Genomic DNA, 12701 nt, shown 5'->3' with positions numbered 1-12701 from the left:
AGAATGTTTCTTGGACAAAGCCAATAGGAAATTGTAGGTCTCGACCCCTAAAAGAGAGATATATATATAGGAAAATATTCAAATTCCACTTTAAAAATATTGTATAATTTTGCTATGTTCTGTGATTTCTCAATATGTAATTTGCTTTTGTTAAAGTTTTTTCTCTCTCTCTCTCTCTCTCTCTCTCTCTCTCTCTCTCTCTCTCTCTCTCTCTCTCCTCGGGCAGCAGTGCATCGTGGTCACAATAAACGCCTCAGTGGCGTGATCGGTATGGTCCTAGCTTGCCACCTCGGTGGCCGTGAGTTCGATTCTCGGGCATTCCATTGAGGGGGTCAGAGAACTGTATTTCTGGTGATGGAAGTTCACTCGATGTGGTTCGGAAGTCACGTAAAGCCGTTGGTCCCGTTGCGGAATAAAACCACTGGTTCCATGCAATGTAAAGAACCATACAAACAAAAAATAACTGGCCAACCCTTGTGCGAATCTCAGACGGGGGAATGGGCGGGCGCGATCCCTATGCGAGAATTCCTCTGTTGACTTCAGCAGTGATTTATGTACTTGAATGTTAGTCGACCGTTTTGGGTTGCATCTAGGGTGGAGAGAAAGCGAAAGGAAGGTCATCTTCATTCCATTAGAGTGAAACCTTTCTTATTATCTTTTCTCTATCGGTCTTTCTCCTCATCTCGTCTGTGTCGGAAGTTGATGAATATCGGTCTCAGAAGCAAAAGTCCTTTGGGCGGACTGTTTCTCACAGCTCACCTATCCACAGAAAAAAGTATTGGTAGTCAGTCGAGTGTTATGGGTCGTGGTCGTGGTAGAAGAAAGGCGAGAGAAAGAGAGAGAGAGAAAAAAAATTTATGAATAGATAACACCATATCTTAATAAATTAGGTAAGGCGTTTTTACGAGCTGACTCATCGTCCACTATCCTTGCAATGCCAGAGATATATTTATGGCTTAAGGGCTATTTCGGTTTCCCAGATTTAAGGAACTAGAAAAATATCCGGTCCTCGGTGTTGACTACGGGACTCACGGCTGTGGCCATAGGGTAATCCATTCTGCTGCTTTTTCTGGGCTAAACATTTTAACATTAGCAGTTATGACTTGAACCGTGGACGGATGGTCTCTTGTTTGTCAGTTTTTGGTAAGTTATATTTTAATAGAGATCGTTCACATTTGCATTTGATCTCTGATCCTCTTTTCCTGCCGACAATGACCAGATAAGTTGAACAGCAGCATCAGTATGCAGTATATGTTCTTCGCCGTCTAAATACTCGGTTCCAGAGGCCCTTTCTTCCTGACACCGTTAGACTGTGGAACAGTCTCTCTGAGGATGTTATACAGTTTGAACTTCAAAAGTTCAAGCGAACTTTTGCATGTATTTTGATAATTAATTACATTTCTTCTATTTAAAAAAAATTTTATTTACTGTTTTCTAATAGGTGATCTCTTCTATCAGTATTTTCTGTTACCTTCCGTTACTTCCTTCAAATGAACTCCATATTCTTTGGAAGCTTGGATTTCAGGTCAGTGGCCCCTCTGGGCATGTTTCATGTGAATATGGTTGGTTCATGTAAAGAATACTACTACTAAGTGGGAATATACATAAATACATACATACATCTCTTTTTTTTAAAATAACACTAGATACAAGTAAAAAATAACACTAGATACAAGTAACTTCAGTAAATAAGCAAATACCAAAGGAAAATGACAGACAGAATTCGCTTGCATACATACTCACAAATTATATATATATATAATATATATATATTCCGGTATAAAATAGTATACTAAGATAATATATCATATGGGGGATATTTGTTTTTTTTTTTTTTTTTAAGAAAAAATAATTCAAACGCTTACCCTATTATGATATCCTCTATGTATATGTTATATATATTATATATGATGTATATATATATAATGTATGTATATTATATATATATATATATATATATTGATATAATATAATATATATATATATGCATGTATGTGTTTGTGTGTGTGTAGTGTGTCTTTGTTTGCGCGTGTATATGTATAATGCAGTTTGTAGTGCACTGGAAAATGTACACTAGTTTAGTTTGGATCACAAATTATAGATATAGGTTTAGATATTCTCTTTCTCTCTAACCCCTTTCCATTGGCACTGCAGTGTGACCCCGCAACCTTGAACTCTTGTGTGTTTTCTTATCGCTATCGAAGGAGAAAAGAATATAATTTCCCCCTTTGATGTCGTTTATTCTGCTGGCTGTCGGCTTCCTCAAGACACTTTCATGGTGGGGGTCACGTTATCATCAGGGTTTTGTATTCATACATAAATATATTTGATTTTTAGGAAGAGTTTATTGGTTCTTGGTCGTGACTATGTTGTCTTTCTGATAGCAGATTGATAGAAAAGACGGTTTTTAGTTATGTAATGGTGACATTACAGTAAATTTGCAGCTCCAAGTTGTAACCTCAGAAGGTCATTTATGTGTTGAGTTACTATGAGTTGATTTGTCAAAAAAGCAATTCATCACACAATCAACTGTTGATGTTCTGAGACTTACAATGAGAAGGTACTCTTTTTATATAATGTTTTACGCCAGCCAAAATGTCACGATATCTTTGTACGAGCCTAAATTCAGAGGATAATGCCCAATTTCCGTTTTATACGCTCCCAAATTGTTCAGTACGTGCCAACGATATAGAAATAAGATACCACTTATTGTCATTTACACGTCCCTGGAATAACGAATGCCCCACGTCCATTAGTCAAGTTGTAATAAATGGGCGGTGTCCAGGGTTAGAGGCGGGTTGAAAGTCTTCACATGCTATAAGGAAAAGTTCAAGTGCTCGTTGAAGTGAGTGTTATTCAGATTGCAAAACTGTATAAAAAGGGAACTGTATTACACAGGATTTGGAAAGATAAAACAATAGAGAATAATTGGGAAATAAATGTTTATTATTTTCAAAAATAGTTTGATCCAACTTTGCATTCGTTTAGTGACAAGACGAAATGGTTGCAAAGATAAATTGGTACGTGAATGAGGAAAATTGTCAGCCACCTCTACTAGATAGGATCATTTGGGAATTGAATGACGTACATGATGAATGGAAATTGAAAATCTTGAGAAAATGGTCATTTGTTCTAAAGGGTCCGCAATAATACACAGTGTTAAGAGTCAGTGTATAATTTTTAAGACTTTACAAAAAGCCTTCGAAAGTTTTTTGTAAAGTCTTAAAAATTATAAATGGACTCTTAACACTGTGTATTATTGCGGACCCTTTAGAACATTATATATATTCTCGCGATATAGAGTTTTTCCCTAGTAAAATGGTTATTTTTATTAACAATATAAATATTCATTGGAGCTTCGCTTATGATTAAAGTTAAATATCCATTTTGTTTTAAATTAAAGCTCCCGAAATTGACGTAATGACGCGTAGGCAGGCGAACGCGCGAATGAAAGTGCAGGCGTCTTCTTGCACATGTCCGCCTTTATTAGCGATAAGGACACCTTCACGTGTGACTAATGACAGGTGAAGGCGTGGTGCGGTTAGGTGTCTGTCGGATCGACTTGGATTCATCCCTGTTTGCTTTGATGGGAATTCACCGTTCTGGATTTTGGGACTTCTTTATCATCCATTGCCCGCCTACAGATGCTGAGGCCTGTTGCAATGGTATGCCAGTGAAGTACTGACTAGACTCGTTTCATGAAATGACCATTGGCATTGCGAACATTGCAGCCTCCTCCCGGACATGAGAGGTTTTCACGGAGGGTTAACTCTTCCGGTTTATGAAAGGGAAAAAGAACATGATAGAAGCATGAAACAGATTTCTTGATAATGTTCAGAAACAGACTTATTTAAGTGTCCATTCTTTGATTTTTCTTTCTGTTTTTGCTGTAGAATTAAGAAAAATCAGTTTATGGTAGCTTGATTGGATTTTTTTTGTTTTGTTTTGTGAACTAATATTTCTGTTTGTGGTAATGTATAATCGTGTAAGTGTACGTAACACGTACAGATACACAAACAAACGGCACGTGAACGCGCGTACACTAAGTATATTTTATATGTCATACATTATATATATATATATATATATATATATATATATATATATATATATATATATATATATGTGTGTGTGTGTGTGTGTGTGTGTGTGTGTGTGTGTGTGTATACAAATGTATAAATGATGGTGCTTTAAAGGTTTCTTTGATAGCTGAAAGATGAATGTTTGTGGGTCCTGGTTACGGGACATATTGTAAGTCCAGTAACTGTGCCTGCAAGCGCATTCCAATCCCTGGGTCAAGCTCTCACTTTCCAAGTACACCTCTCTCTCTCTCTCTCTCTCTCTCTCTCTCTCTCTCTCTCTCGTCTTCATGATTTTTATTCATTAGATTTTATCTTTTCTCATTAATATCTCAAAATTGATCGATTTTTAGTCAATGTGCTTGATATTTAACAGGAATATACCACATTTTAATAAATAAGAATTCAAAGAGGACGTTCATTATTAATAGACGATAATAATAATGAACACTGTTTGAATATTTTTTTTTTTTATTATTAAAATGTGGTGTATTCCTGTGAAATATCAAGGACCACTGAGTAAAAATCGATCAATTTCCAGAAATTAATGGAAAAAAGATAAAGATCTAATGAATAAAGATAGCAATTCCAAACATGGAACGACCCATCTGCATAATGCAACGCTGTCAATCGGTGAGCCAATTTAGCTATCACCAGCACACGCTTGCACGCACACGTGCACGAATTTGTGCACGAGTGCAAGCAATTTTGTATCATCCATGTAACCTATTTGAAGGGATTCTGGCTGACTAATAACAGTTTTAGTTTAAAGGGTTCGTAACTAATTAGGAGGTTTGGTTTGTCACTGCTCCAGTATTTGCCACTCTCTCTCTCTCTCTCTCTCTCTCTCTCTCTCTCTCTCTCTCTCTCTATATATATATATATATGAATATATATATATATATATATATATATATATTACAAACAAACACCTTGAAATATTCGAGAGAGAGAGAGAGAGAGAGAGAGAGAGAGAGAGAGAGAGAGAGAGAGAGAGCTCATAATGACCATTACTTTACCGAGAACATCGCCCACAGTCTTACAGATATAAGGGGAAAGTTGCCAGACCTTGAACTGTCATACCCGTGTTTTCGTTTTCATCATCATTATCCTGTTCATTTTTCTATCCTCTCTCTCTCTCTCTCTCTCTCTCTCTCTCTCTCTCTCTCTCTCTCTCTCTCTCTCATCTCTTCGTGCGCTGTTCCTTCTGGACTTCAAGTTCCTTCATTTCTTTCTGAAACGTCACTATAATTCCCCCCCTGTACTGTCTGTGCTCTTGGTCGTTTTTTTTTTTTTTTTTTTTTTTTTTTTTTTTTTTTTTTTTTTTTATTTCCTCCCTTTACCTCCTTTTTCCTACCGTCCCTTTTCTCTGTCTTTCCGGTCCTCCCGCCAGCCTTCCATACCTTTAATTGCATCATCATTCTAGTTCTTTTTTTTATTTTTCCTACTTGCTTTCTGCTTTTCATTCTTTCTTTAAGCCTTCCATTTTCCATCTATCCCTCCTTGAGTATTATCTTCTTTATTCTTGTATTGCGCGGTCCTCCTTTCTCTCTCTCTCTCTCTCTCTCTCTCTCTCTCTCTCTCTCTCTCTCTCTCTCTCTCTCTCTCTGGCCGTTTGTTCGGGTTCTTCACGAGTCCAGTTGTTCTCTGTTGCCCTCCATTTCTCTGCATCACTCAATGTCCTCCTCATGAATATGTTTCGTATTTGTCTTATTTTAATTTCTTGCTACTTGAGGGATCTTAGTTGATACAATATGTGTAATGAAATAGTCTCTCTCTCTCTCTCTCTCTCTCTCTCTCTCTCTCTCTCTCCTGGTTTGTTATCATGACTTTTGTCCTGTATTTTTATGTTTTCTGGTTTGTTGTTATTACTGTTTTGTGTTTATGCATTTTATCTCTCAATCATCGTCATTATTTATGTTGATTTTAGTTTTCTTTTGATTATTATTTGTACTGTGCCCTGTTATTTTTATATTTTCTCTTGTTTGGTTTCCCTCCTTTTATCATTTTATTTCTTAATTTTTCGCTTTAATCTACCTGTTTCTGTTTTTCAATTGTTTCGTTGTTTTAGCAGCAATTTTCGCTGGACCGCATTATGAACTGTGTAACTTGATTTGTTTCCGCGCTATTTTTCGTGACTTCTTCTGTAAGACCTTCAAGAATCGCCCGTCCTCCAGCTATAATCCGCTTACTCAGATATTTCACTTTCCTTTTCTCTTGAAGTGTTTTACTCGGAGTAAACTTTCGCTTTCACATGGCCAGTCGATGGATCCTCGCAAAATTCGGCGATTCTTTTACCAAAGGTGAAAATAACAACGGTAATTACGTTTACAAATCAAATCAGTGCAGAATTTATTTACGTGATTTTGTCTTTTGTAGGATCCACTTGCTTCAGGTTCTTGTTCTTGGTGTTTATTAATAATTTTTGGATGGGAATATATATATGTGTTTTTTTATGGTTTACAAGTACTGGCTGTTCTCCTTTTTGGGTGAAGACACTTATAGGACAATTCTTTCAGCGGCTACCGTTTCACGATTCTTCATGCTTATTCGTGTTGAACTTAATGACAGCCGTTTAAATTAGAGTTTATAATTATATCTATCTATCTATCTATCTATCTATCTATCTATCTATCTATCTATCTATCTATCTATAGCGTTGTACCATGACGAAAGCTTTGCATGACCCTCTTGTTACTGAAGTAAGCCCACTTTCATTTCGAGTGGAGGAGGTTCTATTGCTTCTTGTATAACTCATTTCCATCCCGGTCCATGATGCTTGACATTTAACCCCGTCCATGCGGAGGCATATGTTAATATAGCCACGCGAAAATCGCTCTTATTGACATGAGTCGTGGGGATGATTCTCTTGGACGCTCTTTGAGTGGTAATAAATATGCGAATGGGTTAGACCTTATCGTGGAGGTGTGACCCACGAAAGCCAGGGAACACGGATGGGAATAGGTGGAATTTTTGGAGGTATTGAAGCCGGTTACTGACCAATCCACTCTCACTCATGGCCGTCGTACCTGTCAGAAAGGCCTTTTGCAGGTGCAGTTGGGCAACGATGGCCTCTTCGCCTGCAGTTCTCTGCTGAAGTTTTCCTAATTTCTTACTAGTGAGATGTTCAATACATATGCATATATATGTATGTATGTATAGTGTGTGTATCTATGTCTGCGTTCTTGTGTGCCTACTATGAAGTAATGTTTCTTAATTTTTCTCAGATGTTTAGATTTGTCTTCTCTATAATGTAATGTAAACCATTGTCTAGATTATCTTGTTAGGATTTTCTTTGATTTACCAGGTGAGCATTACATAAAGCAAGCATGCTTTGTTCTTCATGTGTATAATTTCAGTATATAAATAGCTAAATGAGCTTTGCCTATCGTCAATATAAGAAGTGATGATTGTTTATTCAATGTATACACCGAGTGAATATTTTCTCCATGCATTCATGAATTAACATTTCCTTCATAAATTTCCCATAAAAAATTACATGTGTAGCAAAATAGTGACAAGCTCGCTCATTGTTTCTAAGTAAAAATTCTTCCTACATATAGTAATATTTTTTTTATAATATTCTTTGTAAACTTTTAAGTAAAAAGTCTTCCTACAAAAAAAGAAATTAAGATTAACCTTTGTCTTATCAAAACCTTTTAATGGCCGTCTTGTCAGTAATACTGTCATATAGCGTGACGTCGGCGTTTACCTTGGGAGAATCCTCGGCGGAGGTGGAGGGAGGCACCTGCGTGTTTGCATGCAGCCGGTTTTCGTGGCAGCCTCTAAAAGATGATCCGAGAAGGGCTCTCTCTCTCTCCTCTCTCTCTCTCTCTCTCTCTCTCTTCATCCTTTTGGCAATTAAGAAAACACGATTACATATTTGCTTAATTGCGCCTCTAGATAATAACCTCCGGAGATTTGTCTTCGTTTTTCTTTTCTTAGGAATCTTAAAGAAAAATACATTCCACTTTTGTTTTTATTCAACGATGGAATAACCCGAAGGCCGAAAGATTCACCTTGATTGCTTTAGATTTGTCGTTTTACCTGTTCCTGGGGGATCGTTCATCAGGTTAAATAATGTGACGTGTTTGTTTTGAACGCATTATTATCAGAGATGTTACATTTGTTTATTAATTATTATTTGCCTTAATTATTTAGGATTGCTCTGGTCACTGGCATCGTGAAAGCTGCCTGGTGGCGCAGGCAAACCGATTAGATGCCCTTGCCTGCGTGAAGGCCGAAGGTGTTGGCAAGTTGACGTCCTTGGGTAGGCTAGATCTAAAGAAGAAGGAAAAATTGAGAGGTGATGTAATACCAGAGACAGAAAAAAAAGGCAAAAGAGTGAGATATAATCAAAGGAGCAACACTCTAAAGAGTGATTCCTGTCAGAATACTTGTTACATTAATATTTGGAAATCGGGTTATACTGGGATTGCATGGTAATGCCAGAAGGCTACCGGGAATTTAATCTGTAGTAATTGGATGGTTTCCATAGTATATTTGCAGGTACTTTCCTAAGCATCCTGTACTTATTGAGACACTCGTTTCCAGTTTGTCTTGGCCAAATCACATCATTCATTTTGCCAAAAGCCGTTTGTTTTTGTGACTTGGAATTTCCTCGTGCCTCCGTTTTCTTGGCCTCACCCTGGAACTTGTTTTCTTTGGTTGTGGCATCGTCTTCTCTTTTAAAGAAATATAATTCAAAATCTTGTCGCAAATGGTGGTTATGGTGGAAATTTCACCACCAGGGACATCAGATATTGTCACAGAAATATACTAACATTTAACTATATTTTTTAAAGTATTAGAAAAAAACTAATAGGAAATATAGTGAGAGACAGGTAATTAAGTGTATTACGGTTTTCAAGGGATATTGAAGAAAAGGGTATATGGGCTTAACTTCGGTAAAATGTGGTATTTCTTTCTGTTGTTTGTCACAAATAACAGGGAGGGTGAAAGGAACGTCCGAAGCTTCTGTAGACAGTGCACCTCCCCCAGTAGACAGAGGGCAAAGAAGTTACGGGTGAAGAGTTCAACTTACGGAAATTAGATTTGAGAATTCAAGCAAGGTAACAAAAGTGTTCCGGAATTAAACCACCCCGAGTGTGTATCCGGTCTTGTGGACATGTTCGCTGGTCAGAATCGATAAACAGGGAGTTATGCGGGTGTTGTTAAAGGTAGGGGACAGATGGGGGAAGAAAGTGATGTGAGTAAAGATGGAGAGAGGAATTTGCAGAAGGAAACATTAAAATAGTAGAATCGGCCAAGAAATTAGCGTTTAACTACGGGTTCGTGTTTATTGCTATTGGGTACACTGTGATGTTTAAATGTGCAGTGTATTACTGGTATGGATGGTATTTATTTAGTGGAAGGTTGAACATGAAAGTTTGACACTTGTACTTCAAAGAAAACGTGTGTATGTGAGAGAGAGAGAGAGAGAGAGAGAGAGAGAGAGAGAGAGAGAGAGAGAGAGAGAGAGAGAGTACATCATGCCATACTGAGTACGAAAGAGGAATTAATAGTATTGTTTATGTGTGTGTTTTCTAACCTTTACATGTTCATACAAATATTCTGGGTTCAGGACTCGTATTTTGTATCTGGACCACACTTTGAAGCTATTACCGAAACCCAACGTGCCCATAAGTAGATGAAGGTATTCCCCTATCCTCCCTCCCTCCCTCTATCTCTCTCTCTCCCTCCTATCTCCTCTCCTCTCTCCTCTCTCTCTCTCCCCCCCCCCGCCCCCTCCCACAAATAATACAATTCTCTCCCTACCTCCAGCCACTTCCCAGCATCACCTGCCCACACCAAAGAATCCTATCCCCAAAGAATTCTTTTTCCTTCTTACTTGGTCAGCGATCTTTTGGAAGATGACGGTTGGTGGTTCTATCAGTTGATGCTGACTCTTGGGATGCAGATGAATTATTGTGCTGCTTGCAAGTGGAGGGAATTTGAGTTTTAACATTTTCTCTCTTTTTATTATTATTTACTTTTTTTGTCATTTTTCTGTTACTAGGAATAATATTTTTTCTAGGAAGAAATGAATTTTTGGTTTCTCCTTTTTAGTAAAAAAATGTGTTTTTATTATTTAATAAGGTTTTGCTTTCAAGGGACATTCGAGCTATTTCCTCATATTATTAGTTAGGGAAAATGATTTATTCGTGTATCTGTTTGCCTCTCCCTCTCATAGCAAAGATTTCGTTCTGTCAGGCTCACCTTTTCCTGCTGAGACAAGATGTTTTGGGGCTACTTTTTTTTTATTCAAATGGTAAAATTTATTGTTTGTGTCACAGTTTTTGGGTGATTTGTTATTTGTTACATTTTTTAAAATGAGATAAAACTTCTTTTTCAAGTTCAGAGTTTTTGATTTTTCACACTACGTATATACGTCTTAAAGTCAGTAATGTTGTATTTTCACTTTCGAGCCGAAGCCGATAACCGTTTGATATAATTAAATAAATTGAATACACCTAAATTCTCCACCCTTCTAAGCACAACAGAAATATGTGGGTATCACCTTCCTCCCCACAAGATAAACATTAGTTGTGCGCCGGGCCCCAGCCGTCAAAGATCCAATATCAAAAGAAGATGAACGTTTTCTAGGGTTCTCATTGAACACAGTCAATCATGGCGTGATATTTCAGGTGGGACTTACACTAGAAATAAATAACGAAAGCCGTGGTAGTTTTATGGATTGTAGAGGGTTCTCAGACTGCAGAAATATTTCATCGGAAGTAAACAAAAAACACCAAAATGGTAAACGTTTGACGTTATGGAAGTTTTCTTACTCCCGTTTTTCCTTCTTTCCTTTTGAAGAATAAATCTCAGGTAGATTGACTCTGGAAATAGATGTTGACTTTTGGTGCGATTCTTGGAGGTCGTCTTATTTTTCGAGACGTTTTGAGAGGTCGTACCTGATTTGTTGTCCCATCAGCCTGAGGGTTGATTCGACGACGCGTGATGTAGAGATGAGTGATCGCAGCACAAGTGTTCTTGCGTAGACGTTGAAAACAGGTGTTGTCGAGGAACTCTGACAACTTAGCACATCACCTACTCTCGGTTCATTGACCATCTTGTTGGCACTGGAGCATTATGGTAATTACCTGGTCCAACAAATTTGGAAGGTGGTTTTGCCTCTGTTTGTTTTTGTAGGCTTCATTTCTTGGAAGGAACCATTGACTGATCAGCGTTGCAAACTTGTTTTCTGTGCCGTTAGTCTGTGTGTGATCGAAGGTTTTATTTTGAAACTTAATTTTTGTAGTTGGCTGTTGACCATAGAGTTTTCAGGACTCTTTCTGCGCCTGTTATATTTTTTCGTCATGGTTGATTAACTGAATCATGTCGATCTTAGTAAAACTGTTTTGGTGTATTTGATATAATTTTTGGGGCAGATATCGAAATAAACAATGAAAAAGTTAAATTGATTTTAATTCTTGAAATATTTCTGTGGATAATTGGTGTCAAGGAATCAGGCTATTTTCATTTGTATTTTAGTTTTGTTTCCTTTTCACAGCCTAAATTGCCCTTTCAGTTGGATCCATATGAATGTGTAATCATTTTCACAGATGATAATAAAAATAATCTATGATAATAAAATCCAAGTCGATCTTTTGTCCTCCGCCGGGTGACAGTAAGGGAGACATGACACAGCCACCCTCCCTCTGCAAGCCGGGTTGACCGGCCCGGATGGAGGGGTGGCTAGGTAAGGGATAGGCAGGGTAGGGGAGTCACCCACCCCCTCGTGCAAACCTGTTTGTCCATCCCAGGGGGCGTCGGGTAGGTAGGGGATAGGGAGGGTAGGGGAGAGACAGTAGCGCCGGGTTCCAACGCGCCAACAAGGTCGTATTATAATAATGATAATCGGAAGATGTTTTCTGTATAACATATTTCATAGTTGGTTTCAATTTGTCTTCTCACTGTATCTCCTCGTGAAAAGTACATTTAACATGAAGATGAGTGCAAAGTAAAAAAATAAAGCTTAAAAACGAAAGCCAAAAAAAACAATCTGCAAGCAATACATTTCCTTTTTTATCTTGGGTTACTCCCCTTCTGTTGTGTCTTGTCCGTAATGCACTGCTTGTTATGACCTGCCTTTTCTGACGGACACGTACGATGTGTCGGAATATTGGGAGAGCAACCCCGTCTTCTGGACTGAATGCATGAGTCGGCTTTCGCTCTTTTGTTTTTACTTACGCAATTTGTTATTTGTTAGTATATTATCATCATTATGTAATGAGTTTGTTTTTGGCTGATGCACGCACGTGTTGCAGAATCTTGGTAGTAGTTGGGCACATTTTATTATCAAATTATTGTGGTATCAAGCAAAGGAAATTATACAGCTTTTGCCATTATATTTTTTATTGTTGGTTTGTTATTTTTTATTGCTTTTACAGTGTGTGTTTTATTTTTTTTCCTCATTGTCCTGTTACAGATGAGGTTCTTTGACTTCATTTGGCATTGACTGACCTTCTTTCATTCTCGAGTAAAACAGTGATAAAAAAATAGAAAAATAATAATAAAAATGTAAAACGCGCATTTATAAAAATTCACTAAAAAGTAACAAATAATTTTTGGAGGCACACCGGGACTTTCTTACAATTAATCATGTTACAAAAATAA

The 12701-nt window shown here is 37.5% G+C and overlaps 1 protein-coding gene across 13 annotated transcripts in view; it reads left to right on the top strand.

Annotated features, from left to right (window-relative positions):
* The window catches only part of LOC135195049 (serine/threonine-protein kinase N-like), a 665525-nt gene that overhangs the window by 562612 nt on the left and 90212 nt on the right, over window positions 1–12701 (top strand). The gene's annotated exons all lie outside the window — the stretch shown is intronic.

This window comes from Macrobrachium nipponense, chromosome 15 (assembly GCF_015104395.2).
Source record: "Macrobrachium nipponense isolate FS-2020 chromosome 15, ASM1510439v2, whole genome shotgun sequence".
In the NCBI taxonomy this organism is placed as follows: domain Eukaryota; kingdom Metazoa; phylum Arthropoda; class Malacostraca; order Decapoda; family Palaemonidae; genus Macrobrachium; species Macrobrachium nipponense.
The sequence above is the reverse complement of the archived record's forward strand: the minus strand, read 5'-3'. Positions and strand labels throughout refer to the sequence as shown.